Source organism: Ixodes scapularis, unplaced genomic scaffold (assembly GCF_016920785.2).
Source record: "Ixodes scapularis isolate PalLabHiFi unplaced genomic scaffold, ASM1692078v2 PGA_scaffold30__3_contigs__length_599333, whole genome shotgun sequence".
Classification (NCBI taxonomy): Eukaryota; Metazoa; Arthropoda; class Arachnida; order Ixodida; family Ixodidae; genus Ixodes; species Ixodes scapularis.
The window spans coordinates 112183-136713 of NW_024609858.1; the positions used below are offsets into that span (position 1 = coordinate 112183).

At 46.0% G+C, this 24531-nt stretch overlaps 1 pseudogene; it reads right to left on the reverse strand.

Moving 5' to 3' along the window:
• Positions 1 to 19440: 19440 nt before the first annotated feature.
• LOC115330454 lies at positions 19441 to 20625 on the reverse strand (annotated as a pseudogene).
• Between the last annotated feature and the right edge of the window lie 3906 nt (positions 20626 to 24531).

Consider the following 24531-nt stretch of genomic DNA (forward strand, 5'->3'; position numbering starts at 1 on the left):
CAAACTAAAAACGTCACACTTAGTTTAACATCTCGCACGCTGTGTCGTTTTCTGACGCGAACACTAAATTTTAGGTATACAGTGCATTGAACGAAGCCCACTAAATGAACGATGGTACCGCTACGCACACAAAAACTTGTGAGCCCGTGACCATAGGTATCTTAAAAAATAATAAAAAGCTAAATACCCGTCACACGACGGGTTTTAAATTCCCCCGTTGTGAGGACCCTGTGTGACTTGTGGTGGCTTACATTCGCGAGAATCGCATTCTCAACAATTAAAAATTTTATAACTCTCAGTCAAAATACAAGGAGCGGCTTTTATCTCCGAAGTCATAGGGCATGTTTGTAATGCAGTATTTAAATGGACCATAAACGATTTTGAAATGAAATCATAATAGGCGGGGATTTTAATCTGCCAGATATTAATTGGGCCTGCCTAACGCACGGAAGTACTGATGCTGAAACCTGAGCTGAACTAACAGATATTGCTTTTTCTTTTAATTTATATCAGGTAGTTGACAGTGGACACGAGAGTAGTGGGAGAATGCAGGTCAATCCTAGAAATGATCTTTTTGTCTGCTGGTGCTAGTGCTGACGGCTATGAATGTGAAGTTGTTGAAGGGCTGTCTGATCATATGGCAGTCTTACTTACTTTGTTTAATAACATTGCGCCCCCCGGCGGTGAAAAAGACTAAAGTATTGAACTTCAATAATGCCGACGATAACGCTATCACAGACGAACTGGCTTTTGAGTACGATGAGTTTGTATCCTTATCAGCAACCCCTGACTGTGTGGATCAGTTATGGAATCGTTTCGTTGCTATTGTTACTTGATGCGTTTCAAAATATGTTCCTTACCGAAATAAAAAAAGACAGGCAAACATAATCCATGGATCACGAGAAGCGTGATACATATAAAAAGGAAAGCGAACAGACTGCACAAATATTGGAAGCAATCCGGCCTTATATCCGCCAGAGAAAGCTATCTTTCTTGTAGCAAGAAACTTAAAGCGGCAGTACGCGAATCAAAACTGTGGTATTATAATGTCTGTCTTTCGTCATTCATAAAAACAGCACCACAAAAATTTTCGCGGCATATAAGTACTTCCAAAGACAAGAAATGTTCATCCCTCGTTGTTGACGGTTGTGTAATTGATGACGAATTTAAAATCGCTACCATCTTTAGTGACCAATTTTATTCCGTGTTTACAAGAGGTAACAACATTGTTCCTAACTGCGACGTCCAATTTCAGCTACCCGGTCTTCAGAACATTACTATCAGTCAGGCAGGTATCTTGTCATTATTACTAAACTATGATGTAAAGAAGAGCAGCCGCCTGGATGACATCCCCGATGTGTTTCTTAAACGCTATACGGAATGGGTTTCAAAACATTTGTTTGTCATTTTTAAAACGTAATTGGCCACTTCGAGATTACCTGCAGATTGGAAGCTATCAATCGTTAAACCCATATATATAAATCGGGTGACCCTCGGATAGCAGCTAACTATCGTCCCATTTCTTTGACGTGTCTCAGTTGTAAATTACTGGAACATATTATTGCTGAACATATAGTTGCCTACGTCACGGAGCATAATCTTCTATCGAATGTACAGCATGGTTTTAGAGCCGGATACTCGACAATATCTCAGTTAGTAGGAACAGTGCATAGTTTTTCTTCAGTTATTAATCGCCGAGGCCAGGTTGATGTAATCTACCTTGACTTTTCAAAGGCCTTTGACAAGGTCTCCCATCTAAAGATTTCAATAAAATTACGTGCGATGTTAAAAAAACAATCAAATCGTAAACTGGATTCAGGATTTCCTGTCAGAGAGGGGAGAGTATGTGATGTTTAACTAGAGTGCATCTTCCATAGCAAATGTAGAATCCGGGGTACCACAGGGGTCAATTTTGTGGCCTCTGGTTTTCTTGACATTTATCAATGATATACCTACTAATATCAGAGTAAACATAGGATTGTATGCTGATGACTGCATCTTATATCATGAAATCAAAAGTCCCGATGATCACCTCATCCTAAATAATAGCCTTCAGGAAATATCAAAATGGTGCAAAGAATGGCAAATGGTACTTAACAAAGAGAAAACTGTATTTATGTCTATCACCCATAAAAAGCACTCCTCTCTTTTCACATACTACATAAATAACCAAGTAATGATGCAGGTTAATGAATATACTTATTTGGGACTACATATAACACAATTTAAAATGGGATAAACATATCAGCGCGGTTATAGATAGAGCATCTAGAAAACTATGGGTTATGAGACGCAAATTACGGCAGGCAGCTGCGGATACGAAACTATTGGCGTACAAAACTTTTGTTCTTCCTATCTTGGAATACGCGAGTGTACTATGGGACCCTTACACACAAAAAAAGACATTAATAGGCTGGAAATGGTACAAAAATAAGCGGTTCGATTCATCTACGGGGTATTAACAGGCATGCTTCAGTTAGTGAGTTAATTACTAAAGCACAATTATCAACCGTTAGCATGAAAAATACTATTAACATATTGATACTGCTCTTCCAGATATTTCATGGCATTATCAACATCAATCGGGACAAATATATATAATTTCTGCACGCTCCAATACACGTAGCCAACATCCGTATTATATCATTGAGACGTTGCCGCGAAATAATGTTTCCCAATACTCATTTTTTCCTCGCACTTTCAAAGATTGGAATAACTTACCCGCTGATATAACGAGCTCTAGTTCCCTAATTTAATTTCTTGATTCTGTACGAAAACATTTCAATGTTGAGTGAAGATTTTGTTTCTATTTGTATTTACTTGCATGTTTTTCCTTTCGTGACATAATAGCGTCATTTGGTTCTTGTGTTTGTTTGTTTGTTTGTTTGATGGCTATTTTGTAACCTCATGAATGTAACCATTCCTACAATGGTCCTAAACAAGGACCAGTAGTATAAATAAATAAATAATAAAAATAAATAAAAAAATTTCATCCACCGCACGTCATAAAAGGTATGCAAATTAGAACCAAAACACAAAAAATACAAAGCCAAAAAATGTTTTCGCTATAGAACTTTTAAAAGAATAGCGTACTCTTTTACACCTTCTTTCTTTTGAAAGCTCTCTGCCTTTTCACTGGGATGCATCCGCGGTGCCACGGCACGTCAGCCAAATCCACGTCGCTTACTGGATAAGAGCCTACCTCACCCTCATCGGGATTATAAACAATAAATAGCCAGCGAATGTTTCTTAAAAGTTTTGCTAAAGAATATTCTGATCCACATTTTGTTGAATAATTAGCGATGTGACGGAAATTGCCGAATTTTATTTATGCGTCATCTATCGTGTGGCAAACAAAGCTAGAGAAATAGTGTGCCTCCGCCGGTCGGCGGTTCCTGTTCTGCTAAAAAACAAACAAAAAAACATGGCGTCGGAGGTGATCGTCGACGTGGTAGGCATGGTGGAAGCTCATCGTTTCGCGTACAGAGCTATCCTTGACTGAAACCCAGCACGTCCTATAAAGGAAGATCCTTCTACTCGTGAGGCGATATTGTGGCGGCACCCTAAAGACTGCAAAAACGCTCGTGCCGTCGTCTTTGTTTACTTCGACTACAGTGGTGCTTTCTCAGCATGTGTCTCCTCGAACATCGCCCGGATTTCTTATTTTGCGCATTCCATGCGTGTGCTCAAGTTCGAAATATTGTCACGAATGACAATTGATGAGGCGACGGTAACTGAAAGAACTCATCGTTTAATGGTTAAACTTGTGCCAAAAAACATTTCTGGAACATTCGCCCTAGGACGTTCGGGGCGTAGAACATTCATAACTCGGTGAAACAAGAAAGTTCTCGAACTTGCGAAAAGGACAAGTAGAAATAATAAATAAAAGACACTTCGTTCCCAGGAATCGAACCCTGGCTCTTCGCGTGGGAGGCAAGCACAATAACCGTTAGGCCACAGCCGCGCTGCCTACTTGGCAGCCGCGCGCGCGGCAATATTACTGGTGCGCACTTATCTAAAGTCGTGTATGAAGGACTCGAATTTTGGCGCATTTTCATCATCCGTGAAAAGTAATTAGAGTTAGCATTCCTGAACTCTCGCAACATCTATGTTATCACGAAATTAATTTCTACGTTGCTATATCGTTGCTAAGATTATATCGTCTTTTGCAATCGTCGAAAAGGCGTGTGGCGGGATTTGTACTATCAGTAAAGTCGTGACCGTTCAAGACGGCGTAATGCATTTTTTTTTCTTTTTTCATCTACCTGCTTTGCGAGCTTATCCTAACAAAATAAAAGTTAATAAAGCTTGAGCCCCCAAAAAAACTGCATTTTCTGCTACGCCAGTGAGTGACAGCGCGTTCCCTTCTTTTTAGAGATAACGCGGAAACGGCTGAAGGCGGAGAAGCGGCTGTCGTGCTGACGACCTGCTGCGCTTCGTACCGGCGTATGGGACTAGTCCCATGCTGTCGCTGTAGCGCAACTTATCTAATTGAACTTCAATTAGCTGTGATGTGTCCATGGCTATCAAGGTGATGAGAGGCGCCCATTCAGAAAATATGTCGGTGGCATCGGCATCATCAGCGCAGTAAAACTCTGTGGTAAACCCACCGGCAAACCGCCAGCTTGTCGCTAACACTCCCATCCTCCTACTGCCGAGAGAACTTCCGGTTCCGGTAACAGAGCACATCACGACCGCCAAAATTACGCCGCGGCTTGTTTTGCGGTGAGTTGGAGAGGAAGAAAAGCTCAATATTTCAATAATTTTTCGTGTAGAAGTTAATAAACAGAAACGAAAACGGGTGTCTGTTTAGCGTTCAGTGAACATTGAAGGTTTAATGTAAAAGTTATTTGGTAAAAGTTAGAGGGTCGTTTAATAGTCCCTTTAAAGTGCAATCGTTAAAATTTGTTTTATAACATTAAAAAGACGTTTAGGTGAGTTAATAACATATTGTTTATTACTTTTCAATTTGAACTTAACAGTAAAATTAACGTCACGCGAACTTACCTCACGTGGTATCACGTGCCACACGTCTTGGCACCGTGACGTCACATCAGGTGACCACATCGCGTGGCGGAACGTTACGAATTTTATGCCATTTGGAAGCATTATATGCTATAAAAATGTGTGTTTACATTCCAAGCCTTGTTTTTCCGCATTGATATTTTAATTTATTTTTTGTTGGAGATAAGTGGATGATCAATTTACCGTGTTGTTAACAGTGACAACCTTGAGAAGCACAGTCCGTTCTCATGTTGTATCTTCGGTAGAACGGTCCTTCAAATGCTTTCCCAATCAACGTTGCCAGCGAGCGAACACACACAAAAAATACGTTCTATGTTCCCTGTTTTTCTAGTCCATTGGGGAAGCGATCCAACTGTCACCCTCTTGAGGCGAATTTGAGAACTAGGCTCGTGGGGTCAACAACAACACGAAATATTTGCTTGTGATTCTTACGCAGGGCGCAGCTGACGTAGCCGAAAGTTGAGTTTGCGTTCATGCCAAACATGTGCCCTGCGCTCAATCGAGTCAATTAAATAGAGTCCAGTTCACAGGCCTTTTGGATATACACCGAGCTCTGAGGAAAACAAACTGAACAAAACGCCACCTAGAAATCAATTTCATGGTCAATACTTCATTTTCAAAAGTAGAAAATATTAAACATCCGTACATCACATGCACCATACTACTCTGGAACAACGGCTATTTCTATGATATGTACCGCGATGACGAGATGAGTGCAAATTTTGTGTTGTTTAATTATTAAATTCGCCAAGAGTTGTCTCCTTTTATCAACAGGTGTACGTCTGCAGAAGACTTCTCTACCACCAGGCCTCAGATAAGACTCATAATCCTGGAAAAACCAAGTCGGATTACTTGGGATTCGGGAACTGAAAATTCGGGATGTGCAAAAATATAAAGTTCACGAGTCCAGACGTTTGAGGCGACAGATCGCCCAAGGCTGTGTATTATTTAAATATATAGGATAGCGTTCCTTATGCGTTCCATCCTTACACTGAAGACTAGTGCTTTTCTAAAAAAAATTGTTCCCCAATCATTTTGGAATGGCAGATAGTGCGCCTGGAAAATTAAGGTGAGTGCGGTGAGAAACACCGTAAGCTCGCACCTTTCGATTTTGTTTATAGACTTTCAAAGAAAACAGAATTTAGCAGTGAGTTTTTATATCCTATAATACACATTACGTATCACTATTAGTGCGATAATCAAGACATTTCTTTTGATTAAGGTATTCAAAATTTATGACACAAAAGAGTCAGCAGTGTTGTTCTAAAACCTCTCCTATTTTAGCGTTTCACTAATTACTTGATTACTGTTGCATAATTAAACACTTACTTGTCAGTTCATTTATCAATAGATTGGGGTAGTTTCATTTCATATTCCCAGATCAAGAACGCATTGCCAGCTACCCTAAAAACATTTTTGAAATGTGTCCAATGACCATATCGAAACATAAAATACTAGATAAGGACCTGTATGATGCGATGCACTAAACTAAGCAGAAGAAACAAGCCCTTGCAAGTAATAAGATCAAAACAATAATGCGCTTCGATGACGTGAATCTTTTGTGGTATTCGCAGAAATCAAGCAGAAAACGTTTAAAAAACCTTGTAGGTTGTTTAATACTCAAGATAAAAAAGAATTTGGCAATTTTTGTTCTTTAAAGGGATACTGAACCGAAATTTGAATTTCGCGAAATAAGGCTCTAGAAGCGTTGAACTGGACACTACGAACTCCAAAACATTGCTCGTACATCGATATCTCAAACGGATGGCCGCACTTTTCGAAAAGAAGGGCGCGATCAAGCGAGGCCTCTGACATCACTGTCCTCCGGGAGAATTTGAGAATGAGGGGAGCGGCCTCGCTTCTCTCCTCCTCGCTTCGGTTCACCAGCTCGACACGGGACGTAGTGAGGAGGAGAGGGAATAAGAATCGTGACGTGCCTTGCCTTGACGGCCTCGTCGGCCGGGTTTAGTCGGGCGCTTCTTTTCTAAAAATATGGCGATCCGTTAGAGATATCGCTGTATGAGTGATGTTTTTGGGTTTTGCATCGTCCCGCCTATCTGTTCAGCCTTGTTTTGTGAGTTCGAAATTTCGGTTCAGTATCCCTTTAAAGAGTTGTTTTTTTTTTTTGTTTTTTTTTTGTTTTTTTAGCTGTATTGACGAAAAATCTACCAAGATCCGAAACGTTTCCTTCCTGACTCTGCCATCATCACAAAAGATCCAAACAGTCTAGGGTCAATAGTGTTTTGGTAAGAACCCATATGTATACACATAATAAAATTTAAGGAAGTTGATATGTCCCTCTTGTTCCCCTTCTCCAGGGATTATTTTCATCATTATTGTCCAGCTCGCTTGCCCCTTTGCATTTAATTGCATTATAATTGATATGGTTACTGCACAAATAACATATTAATATATCTATTGTCCATGGAGTAGTTGCATTGTTTAGGAGTTTTTCCTTTGTTTTCTTGCGAGAAGAAAGGAGATAATCAGGTGAACCGTATCTGTACATAAGGGTTTAATTTTAATTCCAACAAATTTATCTCAATCGAAGATGGAGGTCGCGGACACTTTTTCTAATACTCGCTCTAAGGTAATTGAGCTTTAGCTACTTATAAAGTTGTGTCTACTCCTTTTAAAACAGATATTAGTTTTAATGTAGCTTTAATAAATCTTCAACTTAGAAACTCTAACCAAGCTTTATTAAAAAGCAAAAATCCCGACGTTTCGGAACCAACTCGGTCCCTTGATCACGGGTGACTGTTTTTGTCCCGCGGAACGGCCTGCCCACGAACCCGAACACCCCCGGGTGTTTTCTGGATTATCCCTCTTAACCCCGAAACGTAGCTGCTGGGAAGGGTCCCCGTCGACCGGTTTATGTTGCCACGTGTGCATTGAATGTGCCACGACTCCAACAGGAGGCGCCTCCGCCAGTTTTTCTCCGTTCCGAGGATGGAGCTGTTGTCAAGGTCGATGGAGTGGTTCGTCTTCTCGACGTGTTCGGCCAGCGCGCTTCCCTCCACATTTTTCTTCGCGATGTCGTAGCGGTGGCGCCGCAGGCGCTCTGGATAGTTTTTCGTTTCCCCAACGTACGACGCGGGGCAGTCACCGCAGGGAATTTTATAAACCAGTCCCTGTGCCCTCTCCCTCGGGGGGCGATCCTTTGGCAGGGGGAGAAGGCCGCCGATGGTCGAGACTGGCTTGTGTGATACCGCTATGCCGTACTGTCGCAGTACTCGGGCGAGAACCTCGCTTGTGCCCTTGATGTAGGGTACACACACGCGGGTGGAGGGAGGGGGGGGCGTCTTGGGTTGAAGGGGTGCGTCGAATTTTTTTGATCGTGCTTTTTACAAATCCAGCTGGGTAGCCATTCTTCCGCAGGTCTTGTTTGATCGTTTCGATCTCTTTTCGAAGGGTCTCCTCTGATGTGCAGACCGTGATCGCCCGTCTGACGAGTGCCGAAGCCACGGAAGACTTATGTGTCCTAGGGTGGCTTGAGGAAAAGTCCAGGTATCGGCCTGTGTGTGTCGGCTTCCTATACACACGGAAGTCCAGGTGGCCGGACTTTCTCACTGCACAGACGTCTAGGAAAGGGAGACAGCCATCTGATTCGTGCTCAATCGTGAATTGAATCGCTGGCTCGATGGAGTTGAGATGTGTGTGGAGACGGTCGATCTCACTGGTCTTTACAACACAAAAGCAGTCATCAACGTACCGCAGGAAACACACGGGTGCTGGGGAGAAAGTGTCCAGGGCTTTTCTCTCGATCGCCTCCATTACGAGGTTTGCCACAGTCACGGAGACCGCAGCACCCATAGCCGTACCACTGGTTTGTCTGTAGAAGCGGCCAGCAAAAGAAAAATAAGTGCTGGACAGGCAGAATTCCAGTAGACGGCAAATCTCGTCCACCTCAAGGCACGTTCTTTCGGAGAGTTTCGTGTCAGACGAGAGGGCCTCCCGCGTCACAGACACTGCGAGAGGCACAGGCACACTTGTGAAAAGCGACACGACGTCGAAGGAGACAAGGCTCTCGTCGTCCCGCAGTTTGAGGCCCGATGTGAGCTCGATGAAGTGTCCAGAATTTTGGACGTACGTGTCGGTCTTCCCGGTTAAAGGCGACAGCAGTCGGTGGAGATGGTTGGACACGTGGCAACATAAACCGGACACGTGGCAACATGCACACGTGGCAACATAAACCGGTCGACGGGGACCCTTCCCAGCAGCTACGTTTCGGGGTTAAGAGGGATAATCCAGAAAACACCCGGGGGTGTTCGGGTTCGTGGGCAGGCCGTTCCGCGGGACAAAAACAGTCACCCGTGATCAAGGGACCGAGTTGGTTCCGAAACGTCGGGATTTTTGCTTTTTAATAAAGCTTGGTTAGAGTTTCTAAGTTGAAGATTTATTAATCATTCCTAACCAGACGGATGTCCGTCGAAAATGTTTACATTTAAATGTAGCTTTTATAGTTTTGTGCTCACGGGCAGGAACATCTACATAGAAAAAGCATTTTGAGTGGACTTCCATGTGCGCTAATCTTTTATAACAAGCATGGTGCAATAACATAGTACGTTTGTGAACAAAGGGTTAGGGCGCAAACGAGCTGGTGGTGGTTAAATATTTGGCTAAAAACCGCTACACTGGGACGAGAAGGGACTTTTTGCTGTGTTTGCGACTTTTTGTTTGTCCGTCTCTTCTCGTCCCAGTCTCGGGGTTTTAAATCAAATGTTTAACGTTATGTTTCCCTTAAAGTTTAATGTGCCATTATTTAAGCACACGTCATGTACAAACTTTTAATTTAATCAAGAAAAATGAACATCACAAAGCCTTCTTTTCAGAAGCCTTTTAAATGTTAGTTAAAATTTACAAATATATAACTAAGACAATGTATTCCAAATAGATATCGACACTTTTCGTATCCTAAAGATAATAAATAAAAAGTACTCTGGATTGTCTTCACAAAAAAAAAAAAACTGTGACGACAACGAAAATTGGCAAACCAAAAACAAATACATATAAAAATTCTATAAATGGATATTTTACAAATATCCCCTGAAATTACAGGAAATATGTCCAGAACATGGCTGCAGGCGATCAGAAAACATTCACAGTCAATAATCCCGTTTCACACTGTATGGTGTAACTTTTAGTTTTGGACCCACCTGCAGCATGGGCCGTCAGACATCGGCTACATTAGATGTTCCTCCAACATCGAAATTTCGGTCGATTACCGTGGTCAGGCTGAGCAGGCCGCGGTAAACGCACCTCCGCTGACGTTCTTCGCTTGTTTTTGCGGCGCCTTTCTTTAAACTCGCGCTTGCTTCGGTAGGTCCAAACGGGAAAATCGCGCTTTTTAGTGTTGTCTATTGCAAATCGAATCTGAGATACGTAGAAAGTGCTGTTGTCCCGAGGGATAGCCTCATGAAGATTGCGGATATTGCGTAAACTTACAACTTTTCAAACAACGCGAGTCAGTAAGACTCCACTTTAACTCAGAATATTATTTGGATTTTTACTCATAAAAGTAGAATATCCGAGGATAATAAAGGAAGCAAAAACGATGGGCCTAGAACAACAAGTCATTATCTTATGGTTTCCTCTGACTATAGTCACTTTAAGTTCACAATAAAAACATGCTGCAGGCCGCCCAGAATCTCATTACATGTGACATTCAATTGGTCCGCATGATGCTGACTCTCTGAAAACAGTCAAACGTCACGTGGCGCAAAACTTTACCGCCTGGGGTATGTTTTAGTTTAGGCTTACACAAATCGAGCTCAACAGGTGCTTCTGTAGCGTTTTTTGTTTTTTTTTTATCTAGTCAAAATCATTTTTATGTGAGTTCTCTAGTCGCAATTCTTATCGCAGGCACACGAAACAATTGTTTTAGGCATCAGGATAGTAATAAGACGTAGGGATAGGTTCCCCACTTGGTGATGTTTGAATTGGTCTCTGATATAGCAGATAGTAGAGAAATATTGCTATAATAGAAATACATATTATAAATTTGAGTCCACCACAGCGATGTTGGCTGGAATATCCGTTTTTTTTAAAATTAAAAACCTATCTACCAAACAAATAAGAACATTTCAATGGGTGTGTATCTCTTTTCTCCTTACACCGAATTAAGTGTTTTGGTGTAAGGTCATATATAGTTTCAAATATAAAGTTGCTTGTTCAGGGTATACATGACTCTTTTCACTATACAGGATATTAGTTCCCCGGCGCTTTTATGCAAACGCTCAAGTGACTTTAACACTTAAAGTGGCCCTGCAATCATATTTAAGCGTCTACCTGTTTTGCGGTTTCCACATCTCTTGGGGTTCGGGCAAGCCATCGGGCACGGGGAGAGTAACTAAATATCAGTGCGGCATATTTTAACCGGGTGACGCGGAAACCTCCTGCACCTACGGGGACGACCCGGGGTCACGAAAATGCGCGATGTGTGAAGCCTTTGGTGCTCGCCTTACTACTTGTCAGAGCCGCTATAAGCTCCTTTTTAGTCGAAATACAAAATATAAGTGGCGCGAACCGTTTCAATTATTCGTGAAAGTAGTTTTTGTTCTCCATTCTAAATCAGAAAAGAAACAAATGCTGTTCATAAAATACGGAAACTAGAAAGGACCCGTTGACATACCCGCCACCAAGCGGTGGAAAAGGCGGCGCATACTAAAAAAGGGGTAGTGGGATCAGACACCGACAAGCGGCGAGCGTAGAAAGGTCCCGGATGTATACGGCGGCACTGCGGTCGTATACGGGGTCGAGGATCCGACCGGTTACGAGCGTTCCGAAGGCCTTCGCGAGCAGGTTTGGCGTGCGGTTTAGCTGTTAAAGAAATATGGCAGCGCGAAGTGGCTCCCGTTCTCAACTGATTTTTAGCCCTTGTTTGCTGTTGTCTGTGGCCAACGAAGTGTCATGCCGAATTAGTGTTTAATCGCGCAGCAAATGCAATGCAAGCCGCCCTGGCCGCCCGCTTTATACAGCCTATCCAGCACATGCTTCATGACGTGTTCACACTGGAAACAAATTCGCAAACGCGAAGCGGATCCGCGCGTTCTCAACCGCAAAGCGGCTAGGATCGAGCGGTTGAATGGAGCGCGTTTTCGATAACCGCTTTGGGACCGATTTATAACAACCGCTTTCACGAACCGCAAGGCGGCAACCAATCACAACGCGACGCTGATGTGACGTCAGTGACTTTCGAAACGAGATGGCACCTGCCACTGGTGAGGCGTCCAAGGTGCTGTAGTCCTAGCGTCACAGCAGACAAATCAATAGAGAAACGGGATGTTCACGTCCGTCACTTCAATCTGCCGCTAAAAGAATTGATTCGTAATCTTAACGGGCTTCACACCGGTGATTTGGTTCGGGTAAGAGTTTCTTTATTATACCGAGTGCCACAGCACGAAGCTCGCTGTCTTCTTAGTCTCTGCCCGTAGAACTCCCCCTGATCGACCGAAATGTCAGCTTTTGTACCCACAAAGATAGTCGCGTGAACTATTGAAATCTGTCGACACCGCGCATGACCACCACGAAGGCCGATAGAGACGTCGTGAGCCAGATCGCGTAACCAACGCACTACCGCGGAGCGGGCAGGGTACCTGCGCTAGCTCGACCTGCAACGTTTACTACTAACAAAAGAAACAAAGGGAACATGCTCAAGGAATAATATGTACGTACCAGACGATGCAGAGGTAATCCATACGGCGTTTATTTCAGCCTAATACTAAACAAACAGTAGGCTCGATCGACATGCAGGTGACGACAGGAGAGTCTGCCACCAACGCAGCCACGACCGGCTAGCACCGAACAAATTCCCCCGCACCACGGTCCACCCCACCGCTCACAACTTCGAAAATGATAAAAGCGAGCAACAACGAGGGGGGAAAACTGGCCCCCTAACCCGAAAACAAGGTCAGCCTATATGCGCGGGAAGGGTCCACTTCGAAGAAAAAGGTCGGGGACATCCTCTTGTGGGTCAGCAAAACGCGCCTAGCTGGGCCCTGCTTGTGGGCGAAGTCGAGGAAATTGCAGGAAAGTTTGGCGGGTTCATGAGTCTTTTTTTCGTTGGCTGAACTCGTGATGCGTGCGAACATCCCGAAGAAACATCTTCAGAGTGCGAAAAAAGAAATATTTTCGCTTTGGATTCGGGATTGAAGTGGATTTTAGATGGTAAAACAGGGTTGCGAAATGCAAGTCTGAAAAGATCGCGCGTGATCGCCGAGAAACCGCCAAACGCCTCCTCGCCAACCGCCTCTCGGGGTTGCTCGCGCACCGCATCCGCAATCGCTTCGCGAAAGGTTGCGGTTCGCGTGCGACCCCGTTCAGACACACCGAGGGCGGTTGGCGGTTTCTCGGTGATCATGCGTGATCTTTTGAGACTTGCGTTTGGCAACCCTGTTTTACAATCCAAGATCCACTTTAATTCAAGATCCATAGCGAAACTTTTGCTATTTTGGCATTCGGCATATTTTTCTCCGGGATGTTCGCACGCATCACCAGTTCAGGCAGGAAAAATTGAAGCAAGGACCCGCCAAACTCGCCTGTGATTCCCTCGTCTTCGCCCACAAGCAAAGCCCGGCTAGGCACACCTTGCTGACTCAGAACAGGATGCCCCGGCCTTTTCTTCGCAGTGGACCCTACCCGCATGAGTAGCTGACCTTGTTTTCGGGATAGACCCCTTTCGGAGTAGAGCGCCACCTGTTGCACGCGACTGCAACTAGGTCCGCCGCCATCACGCAGGGGTCCCGCCAGAACCGCCTACAACGGTGCTGCTTACACTTTGAGTCCAAGTCTGCGCGGGCCGCATCAGTATGCCATCGTATTGCTGCGTACTTTTGTGTACGCAGGATGGATACGTTGACGGAGACGGAAAAAAGGTACGTGTCAGAAAAGTTCTAAAGTGTTCAAAAAGAAAACCCGAGTCCTCGTGTTGTTTACAAAACTTTCGCGGGTTAGACAAGAAAACGCTCTTATCATCCGCAAGCCGAAGCATCGCCAACGATTATATGTTGTAGTAGTGTCGCCGTGTGTCGCGCCCCGTCTTTAACTAGAGAGGTATGGCCGCGGTTCAGTGCGCGGCTCGCATGCGCGAGCGGCTCCCTCCTTCAGTGCTTCTTCACTGCAACCGAGGCCATTTTAGGTACTTGTTTGGCATGTAGATGCATGATTACTTCTTCCGCAAGTTCGTTTCCTTTACTCACGCCGGTAAAGAGTTTTCCAGAAAACAGACGTCGGGTGGAGGGGGTGTACGGACTAAATGCAGTGTACACCGAATCTGAAGATCACTCGAACCCGCCTTGCGATCGGGGCAACTTTTGGAGTGGTGGCCTGAACAAAGTGCCAAGGCCATACCGCTAGACGTTTAGGGACGTTACGCTACTAATCAGTTTGGAATTTTTTTTAAATGCAGCCAAAGAGTTTGTGTTTAGAGCATGTTCAACAGTTGTTTTTCTGTTCAACGGTTGTTATTCCTGAACACATTGTATGTTGTTCTTGGGTCTTCTTCTTGCTTCGGTAGCAGTAACCCTTGATGAAGAAACTTTTTTGCAATTTCGCATTTTGAGTGGGTTCAAACAAACGTGGTACGTTTACAAACGCCGTGAAGTAAACCCAATACATCAGTGTTTCTGGAAAGTCTAATCTGTAGCTTTGTGAGGAATGCCACAAACCACTTAACTTCTTAGTCTTCAAAAGGTTACCGAGGAAGGAATTTAAAATGCTGCCTGCCACCCACCCCTACAACCTTTTCTGTTGTTCTGTAAGATTTGCGATTGCGATTTCTTGAACACTCAAGGTTGTGACTCGTGAGGCACCTTTTGCAGTTACTGGTACGCGGTCGTAAGTTTTTCGGAGGGGTACGAAAAACAAAACGTGCGAGTTCTCGGCTGTCACCGAACGACAAGCTCACGACGGAAGCAGGGTACCGGGTCGCTCGGAGTGGCCACGCTAAAAGTGCGATCACTATGATTAACTGTATTAAAATCATGGAATGTTACTGAAAAAAATCACTACAGAACAAAAAGAACCTAACTGTTCCGTGAGTAGTTAGCCCTTATCGATGCGGGGACCACGTATGCTTCGACAAAGAAGTTGTAGCTCCTTTCCATGCACCGGTCTGTGCCTGACCGGCTCCTGTAAAACTGCTCCACCTCTCTGTACCCTATATGTGGCAGTATCGATAGATCATTACACCAACAGGTGATCGGGAAAACACCCGCACGAGCCTTAGCTCAAAACTTTACGGCGGCTACGCTGCACGCCGACCGGTCGAACGAGTCGAACCCTGCGTAATGGCGGCGATCACCCAATGTTGCTAGATGTTTTACTATTCCGGCTAAAGTTTTTTCAGTGTTGCCAAAATTCCGAAAAGGATCTATAGAAAGCCAGTTTTCCCCCCTCTTTGTTGTTCGCTCTTATCACTTTCGAAGTTGTGAGCGGTGGGGTGGACCGTGGTGCGGGGGAATCAAAAAGTCAAATTTGGGGGTTTTACGTGCCACACCTACGACGGGCATCTGGCATCGGGCATCTGGCACGCCCCAGCGGAGGACTGAGGATTAATTTGGACCACCTGCGGATCTTTTGACGTGCAACCGAAAGCTCGGTTGCTCGGCGCCTTCTCTGCAATAAGCCTCCGTCATATTGCGGGCACCTCGGCCGAGATTCGAACCCACAACCTGGGTATCCGTAGGCCGGCGCTCTCGCCTCGGAGGCACCGAGGCTTTTTTTTTTTTTTTTCTTTATTGCCACATATTTACACACATTTACAAACGTGACAGGTAAAAGAATAACGCCGGCCAGTCCCCGGCAGGCGTACGTGATTTAAAATTCTTTCATAACAACCAGCCTTTCCAGAACAGGCAGCCATTCAGGCTGTTCACTGAGCATTCCAAACAACTCTTTTAAATGAATGACACTTTCTATAAAATAGTCCCTGGCTTGACGAGGTTTCACTTCAGCATTTCTTACATCCATTCTACTCCGCCATAGACTGTGGGGGCCCAAGAGCATCAACATGTCGTAAGGCAGTCCCCCCACATTGTCTATTGGAGGGAAGCGAATCCCGTACGCAGTTAATGGCAGGCTCTTTTTTAAAGTACGTTGTAGAATGTCCCATAAAAAAATAGCATCCCAACAGTCTAAGAAGATATGTTCGACAGTTTCTGGTTGTCTGCACAATAGGCAGTCAACAGACCAGGGAACGAAAATGCCTTTCTCCTGAAGCCAGGGCTTTACTGGAAGCGTTCCGCTGTGTAGTTGGAAAAAAAAGGTTTTTACGGATGGCCGTACCGGCATTCTTTTAAGTCTTTTAAGGACATCCTTACCTGGACCCTCACTATATAAGGAACGGTACAATGGCGTCGGCAACACCGTATCAACCAAATCTTTATGCAGACGCTTCCCCGCGACAACGCTTAAATATTCCATAGAAAAATGCACTTTTAAAAAATCAAATGCCTTAGCCACTTCATACAAAAACCCGCGTACTCTCCCACACTGCATGTTTCTAGTGGTAATGATAAATTCGGGTAAGGCATCACTCAGTCTGACTTGCAACACAGTCCGTAGGAAAACATTCTTCTGATCTCTAAGAAAAATAAATCGAGTAACAACCTGCCGAAGAAACTGATGAACCAGACCCAAACCACCACTTTGCACCGAACGAAATAAATTTGTGCGACTGGTGCGCTCCCATCCCGAACCCCACACAAAAACGGCAAAAACCCTATGCAACTTCTGAACATTCACTCGCGACATCCACAGCACTTGAAGTAGGTACCAAATTTTTGCCACCAAGAACAAGTTACTAATTGTTGAACGTGCAAACATTGAAAATTCTCGGCCTCCCCAGTTTGTAGTTTTAGCTCGCAATTGCTCTACCTCCCCCCTCCAATACTCGGTAGTGTCTCGGTATTGTTCAAGGGGCACGCCTAGATACTTGGGCGGCGAAACATTAAACTGGATGTTTTGATAAAAGTTTGGGTGGCTTCCCAGTTGCCGTGCCACAAGCCTACACATTTGCTCCAATTTATGGCACTTCCCGCTAACTTGCAAAACGAAGATGCATCACGGACAACCTCGCTAACACTTTCAGCGTCGTCGCAAAAAACAGCGATATCGTCTGCGTACGAGAGAATCTTGACCTCACTTGCGGCCAGCCTAAAACCACGTATTCTTTGATTATAAATAAGCTTTAAACAAAAGGGCTCGAGATAAATTGCAAATAACAAAGGGGATAATGGGCACCCTTGCCTGACCGAGGATTTGACTTCAAAACTTTCACTCACTTAACTTATTGATGATAAGGCTCGTGCAACACTTTGCGTACGACATTTTTACCCCTTCTAAAATGACTGCACCAACATTCACGTGTTCCAAGAGAGAAAAGGATGTCATGAGCTACCCGATCAAATGCCTTTTCCAAATCGAGCTGTAGCATAGCCACATGACTTCCGAAAGCATCGCAGCACTCTAAAATACTTCTGGCGACGTGAATGTTGGTGAAGATCATGCGCCCTTTGATGCCGCATGTCTGATGAGGCCCAACAATAGTTGTTATGACACTTTGCAATCGTTTTGCCAAAACTTTCATAAAAATCTTGTAATCGACATTGGCCAAACTTATTGGGCGGTAAGACTTTACCGACAAAAGTTGTGCGGGATCGTCACTTTTAGGGATCAAAACGGTATGGGTTCTCCGAAAAGATAGCGGGGTCTCTTTTACCTCGTACGCGGCCAATATCACTCGGTGCAGAGCTTCCACCATACCGTCTTTAAGGGCCTTATAAAAAGCTGCTCCCAACCCGTCGGGTCCAGGAGACTTTCCTGAACTTAGGTCATCAATAGCTCTTTTAATTTCCTGCAGACTAATCGGTACTTCAAGGCTTGCCTTAACCTCGTCATCTAATTTAGGCATTAGTGTTAAAAACTCTGCTTTAAAACCCTCCTCTACGCTTATCTTGCGTCCTAAAAGACCACGGTAATATTCAGTGAAGGCGCGTTTAATTATTTTTTCCTCTCGAGTAACTTCCTTGCCGTACTGGATGGCACTTATTTCATTTCGTGCGGCGTATCTTTTTTCATCGCTCAGAGAACGCTTAGTCGGTGTTTCTCCCGCCCACAGTTTGTTAGCCCGCGCCCTTATCACCGCTCCACGGTAGTTATCTATGTCGATAAGTTCAAGTTGGCTCTTTACTTCGCGAATTTCTTTGGTATACTTTCCAGGCTCAGCGCTCTCTATAGCCAACAAAAAATGAAGCTGACATTGTAATTCTTTTTCTTTTTGCCTTTCACGACTTTTCAAAATGCACGATCTTTCAATCGCACTGCTTTTAACTTCTTCCTTAAAACGGTCCCACCGTGAACCAATACTTCCGGATCCAGCCTCAATCAGCCTACCTATTCTTTCTTTAACCCCGTTCACGAATTCCTCATCCTGTAGAAGCTTGTCGTTAAATTTCCAAGTATCCCAGTTAAAGCGCGTTTTATTTTGTTTTCTTCCCAGCGTAAAAAATACCAAGCTGTGGTCGCTAAAAGATACATGCTGAACTTCAAAATTCTGACACAGTGGGACAAGCTCCCCTGAAACATAAACCCTATCCAACCTCGCGTGACTTCCTCGTTGGAAATGCGTAAACTGGGGCGCATTAGCGGTAGGCAGAAACCACCCTACATCCTCTAAATTACATTCTTGTACTAAATTATTCAAAAACAACGCACTTTGGTCACGCACCGGCAACTGGCTAACCCTGTCCTCTGCAGCGCACACACAATTGAAATCACCCAACAAAATCACTAATTTCATTGAATTTAAATAGGACGCAACGCGCTCAAAGAACATCCGACGTTCGTTTTCCTTGTTTGGCGCGTAGACACAGATTACCCTCCATTCCCTTCCCGAAAAAGAAAAATCACACACAATCAACCGGCCGGTAGTGCACACCACTACTGATTCTACTACAATTCCTAAGGAATTTCTCAAAAATAATACGCAGCCTCCGGATCTACCCGCAGAGCGGCATACGCATACGTGGTAACGGGCTCTGAAGGGCTGCACCATTCGGCGAGTTTGCTCTTCGCTTTCAATTTTTGTCTCTTGCACAGCCACTACGTCGAGGTCGTTCTCCAGAAAAAGGCGGCTAACCTGATACTGCCTGCGTCTGGCCGCCAGGCCCCGAACGTTCAGCGTAGCTACGCGTAGGGCTGTGTCAAGATTTACGCCCCTCTCAGCGCGAGAGCAAGGGGGCCACACGGTGCTCACCACGGATCGTCGAGAGACGCCACACGACCCACTGTCTCGAAACAACGGCCGGACGGATTGACTGGCCGAGGTGTCCATATCGCCAGAGGTTGACGCCATCTCGGCGGAGTCAGGTCGTGGTCCCTCTAAAACCCGCATGCCCTACAGAGCGCGGGCCTTCCCTACTGCGATGACGGCGTCGCCGGCGACCTCCGGTCTGGCGGAATGTTGGGCTTGGGTCTTACGCCACCCCTGCGCGACAGAGTCGTCTTTGGGGGCGGCTAGTCTGGAGGGACAGCTCCTGAGTCCTGGCCGTCGTCGTCGCTCGGTTGTCGGACTCGCTTGGGCACTAGAGGGGTGGTGCCTGCTATTTCCGCGGCCTTGGTGGTCGCCCCTCCAGCAGTCAGCGTCTCAAAAGACACTGCCTCGTCGACGTTCTTAGAGTCCGGCTCGTCACGAGTTGGCGGCTCCTCAGGCAACGTGGCCTTGACACCTTCGCCGTGACCGCCGTCGCAGGCCTCCAATGGCTTGGGGATTGTTGCCCGAGTTGGCGGCTGGTTTTCTTCCCCGCTTGCGGCTTCCTCGGCGTCGACCACGTCCATGAGGTGCTCCGAGGTATCGTCGCCCCCCACGGGCCCTGCGACACTGGCATACGTCCGGACACACTGACTCTCTCCATGGCCGAACCGCTTGCAGAGCGTGCAGCGTGGCACTCTGCACTCTCTTCGGATGTGGCCTTTGCCCTTACACCGGAGGCACAGCGGCGCCCTGCCGGGAACCACCGCTAGCACCAATTCGCCGGCGATGCGCAGCTGGTGAGGGAGGTCCTCCACTGTGACGCCGGGTCCGAGCTTAATGGAGACCGAACGCGTCGTCGAGCCCATGTCGGTGCAGCCCGGGACGCGCCACTTATCCCTGGTGACCCCTGTGACCTTCCCGTAGGGCGCCAAGGCCGCACGCACCTCGTCGTCTTGGACGTGATGCAGCAGCCAGTGGAGCTTGAGCCGGGTCTCCTGGTTGCTGGGGTCTACCACAACGCAACGGCCGTCCTTGACTTTGAAGCCCTCAGCTGCCTGCAACTTCCTCTTCCCCTCGGCGCTCTTGAAGGTCACGGCCCAGACGTGGTTATACTGGTATGCCCCTAAGGCGGGCACCTCGGGAAGAAGTGCCGCGAGGGACAGGGCATCACGGAAGTGCTCCAGACGGTAGGGCCGGGCGCGCACGTCGGCGTGTAAAAAAAGCGTATTTTGGACAGACGGGCCAGTAGGCAGCGTAGGCAAGATAACTTCGTACTCCTGCGATGCTGCGTCAGCAATCCTGTTCCCGCGGCCCTGCTGGGCCGCTGATACCGCTCCACCGGAGCTCATGATAGTACGTCCGTACGCTTCGGCGGCCGGAAGTAGAATCCCCGGAGCCACCGAGGCGGCTAGAGTGCGGGGGAATGTGTTCAGTGCTAGTCGGTCGTGGCTCCGTTGGTGGCGGACTCTCCTCTCGTCACTCGCTCGTCGATCGAGTCTACTGTTTGTTTCACATTAAGCTCAAATAAACTCCGTATGGATTACCTCTGCATTGTCAGGTACGTACACTTTATTCCTTGAGTAAGTTTCCTTTATTTATTTTATTAGTAGTCAACGTTACAGGTCGAGCTAGCGCAGGTACCCTGCCCCCTCCGCGGTAGTGCGTTGGCTACACAATCAAGCTCACGACGCCTCTATCGGCCTTCGTGTGGTCATGCACGGTGTCGAAAGCTTTCAATAGTTCACGCGACTATCTTAGTGGGTAGAAAAGCTGAGATTTTGGTCGATCAGGGGCGGGTTCCGACGTTCTACAGGCAGAGATTAACAAGGCAGCGAGCTCGGGCTGTGGCACCCGGAATAATCAACAAACGCTTACCCGAACCAAATCACCGGTGCGAAGCCCGTTAAAATTACGAGTCAATTAATTTCGCGGCGGATTCAAGCGACGGACGTGAACATCAAGTTTCTCCGTTGATTTGTCGAAAGCTAGGACTACAGCGCCTTGGACGCCTCACCAGCAACAGGTGACATCTTGTTTCGAAAGTCACTGACGTCACGTCAGCGTCGCGTTGTGATCGGTTGCCGCTTTCCGGTTTGTGAAAGCGGTTGGGAGAAATCGGTTCCGGAGCGGTGGGCAAAAACGCGCTCCAACCGCTCGATCATAGCCGCTTTGCGGTTGAGAACGCCCGGATTTGCTTCGCGAACGCGGATCCGCTTCCAGTGTGAACGCGCCATTAGTGGCGCCCTCTGGAGCCGTCGACACTTAGTGCGGCAGCCGTCAGCACTCGCTGAGCTCACTACCCCTCCTCTAGTTCACGGTCACTCAAGCGACCAAGGACGTAATGAAGGAGGTTATTTTTGCTTGTTTTTGTAATTTTAATTTGCCTATAACTTTAGGAATAAACCGAAATTCGAGATAAAAAAATCATTAAGTTACTACGTTCAGTGCGCCCAGGTTAGGTGCGAATTAAAAACCAGTAAAAAAGTCCTTGCAGGGCTCCTTTAAAGGAAAGCTGAAGACCTTTTAGAAAAAAAAATGAGTTAGTGGTTGATTTTGACGTCTTTGAGCGTGCTGAGTCCAAATATAACATCCGTCCGACCCAAAATAATCACTAAACGCGAAAAAGACGGAGAAAAGCAGAAGCGATAGCCGCAGCAGCATGCCATTGTCTATAGTCACGTGTGACGTGCCACTACGTTATAAAAGGTCCATCTCGATTCTCGCTCGCTCCGTCGCTTGCGAAAGTAGTCGGGCGCCGAGGTTCCTGCTCTTGTAAATCGGGTTCGGGTTCTGATTTTTCGATATCTTTCGGTGGATCTGAAACGGGAACGTGTCCTCAGGACCCTCGACGTGACAAATTACGCGTTCCAGCCGTTGGCAAAAAGGAGAAATGACCCTCCATGGTAATACGGGCAGACACGAGGAACCACGTGCGCCGACGCGACATGGCCAGCTTCAAACGTTCTGGAACATAATGACTGCTTCTTATTGTAACGTAAAACGTTGACAATAGGAAGTTTTCGTATATCGTTTTAGCAGTCCCGCAACGGTCTATGCATCCCGCTATGATACCCGGGGAGTCTACAGTCAAGGCCATCGGCGCGCATGCGCAGTAGTTGCTTCTTCGTTGCGGAGGGATTAACGGAGGGGGAAACGCGGTCTACGAGAACTCTCTATTTAGGGAGTTTTCGTAGATCGTTTTTGCCGTCCCGTAAGGCCCTCCGCAATCCGCTACGTTAAAGGGTTACTCCGCCGATTTTTGAGCTACCTCAACTAACTATATTTTCTGACTCCCAGGCCTTTACCCTTTCTGGAATGCTATTTAATATCGTGAAATTCTTAATAGTTATTGCGAAATCGGCAAATGAAAATGATGCAAAAAAAGACATTCAAATATACCCGCCCTTTTCAGGGCCGTGACGTCAGTGGAAGTTCAGCTTGCCAGTCGGACGAGCAGTCTAAAAAATAGAATATGCCAATTATCTGTTCCGTGCTGGAGCGCGGGGACTGGAGCGAGCTTCCAAGGCATTCATTTGACACCATGAAACTGCTTCAAATCAGTCGGGAACAAATTCTACAGTCCAAAGAATGAACCCCTGCACTTCCAATGACGTCACTTTTTCATTGTTGCCAGTAGAGACTTTCAGTTTGAAAAACACGGTGAGGACCAAAATTGTAAATTCAATAAATTCGTGAAAAAAAATTATTTTGACCTAATATTTGGGATACTATTTTGGCGCTGTTGTTTGGCGAGTTTAGCAAAATTTCAAGCAAATCGGGAACCATGAAGAAATCGGCGGAGTACCCCTTTAAGGCCCGTTCACACTGGACAATTTCTTGCGTTTTCTTACGTTACGTTACGTTACGAATTCCTTACGACGACTTACGAGCGCCCGTTACTATGGCAACCAGCGACGCAGCGCCCGTCGTAACATAACAGAAGGAGCTGGGCTCCGCTCAACTTTTCTTGAGACCGCTTACGTTTGTTCAACCAATCGGGACTGGAGGAAGCGAAGCTGAGCGCGGGACCAGTTGCTTTTCGAAATGGCAGCGCAAGGTGGTCTCCCGTCGATTCACCAAGCCCTCATTGCCAAGGTAGAAAAGTACCCACGGCTTTGGGACGCCCGAAGGCCGGAGTACCGGCTGCCAAGTATGAAAGAAAACTCTTGGAAAGCCATCGGGGTCTCTCTGAGTAAGTTTCGTCGCATTCGTCTGTTCCAAAAATACGAAAGAGTTAGACGAAGAGGACGGACAGGACAAACATTGCACATGCGTGAAGGCGCGTACGGGAAGCTAAATTTGTCTCGAAGGTGTATTGGGTGTATTCTGCGCTGCGGTTCAAGAGCGGGAACGAACTATATCGCCCGATTTTCATACTATGCACGGCCCAAGTGTTAACAAAAATCCCAGTCCGACTAGCGTGCGCTCGCAACTACGGACAGCCAGAAAATACTGGCGCCAGAAGTTGCAACAATTTATGGACATACTGGAAGACTCTCAGATGGTAAAAAATAATGATAATAATAAAAAAAAAGAAACAGACAAAGACAACAAAATTTTAGAAGCAGCGGAATTCCTCACCAGCTCGCCTGCACTTTATCACTACAAAGAAACATGAAAGTTCTACGTGTTATCGCACATCCCATCGTGCAGTGCAAGCGTAGCAAGCTGTCACCCTCACGCTTAAAAATATGTTTGGTTTTGGGGTGAAACGTGGCAGAAAGCTTTATTTGAGATTAGTTAGTAAAAAAAATCAAAATATTTCTTTTTCAAGTTGTACTAACAAGTTTTTAAGCATTGGTATGCAACTGGAGCAGCTGTTACTAAAGGTTGTGTCATACCAACTGAAATGGTTGCGCCACATCAACTGAAATTTCGCATGTTGAATGGAAATCTTCATTGTGGGGGATGCTGAAAATTTGCACCAATGTATGACTACAGTTTGGCATTCTATTACAGAAATGGATCCTGCCGAGTGCCTTCACATGTGGCAAAAGATAAGAGAAAGGTACGGACGGGAGTCAAGAACCACCTGTGGCAGCAGTGGTGCTGGGTGAGATGAGGTGCAGAGGCCCAGCTGGGACCTCTACCCGTACCTTCAATTTTTAGCTGGCCAGATACGTCGCAGAGGGTACTGTTTGATCTCTACAAGGTTTTATTGACAACTATAAATATGATTTATTTGTGTTCATTCAATATGCTGTTTTCCACTAGAACCAAGGCCCGCAAGATGGTTGGCAGCACTGGCCCTGCCA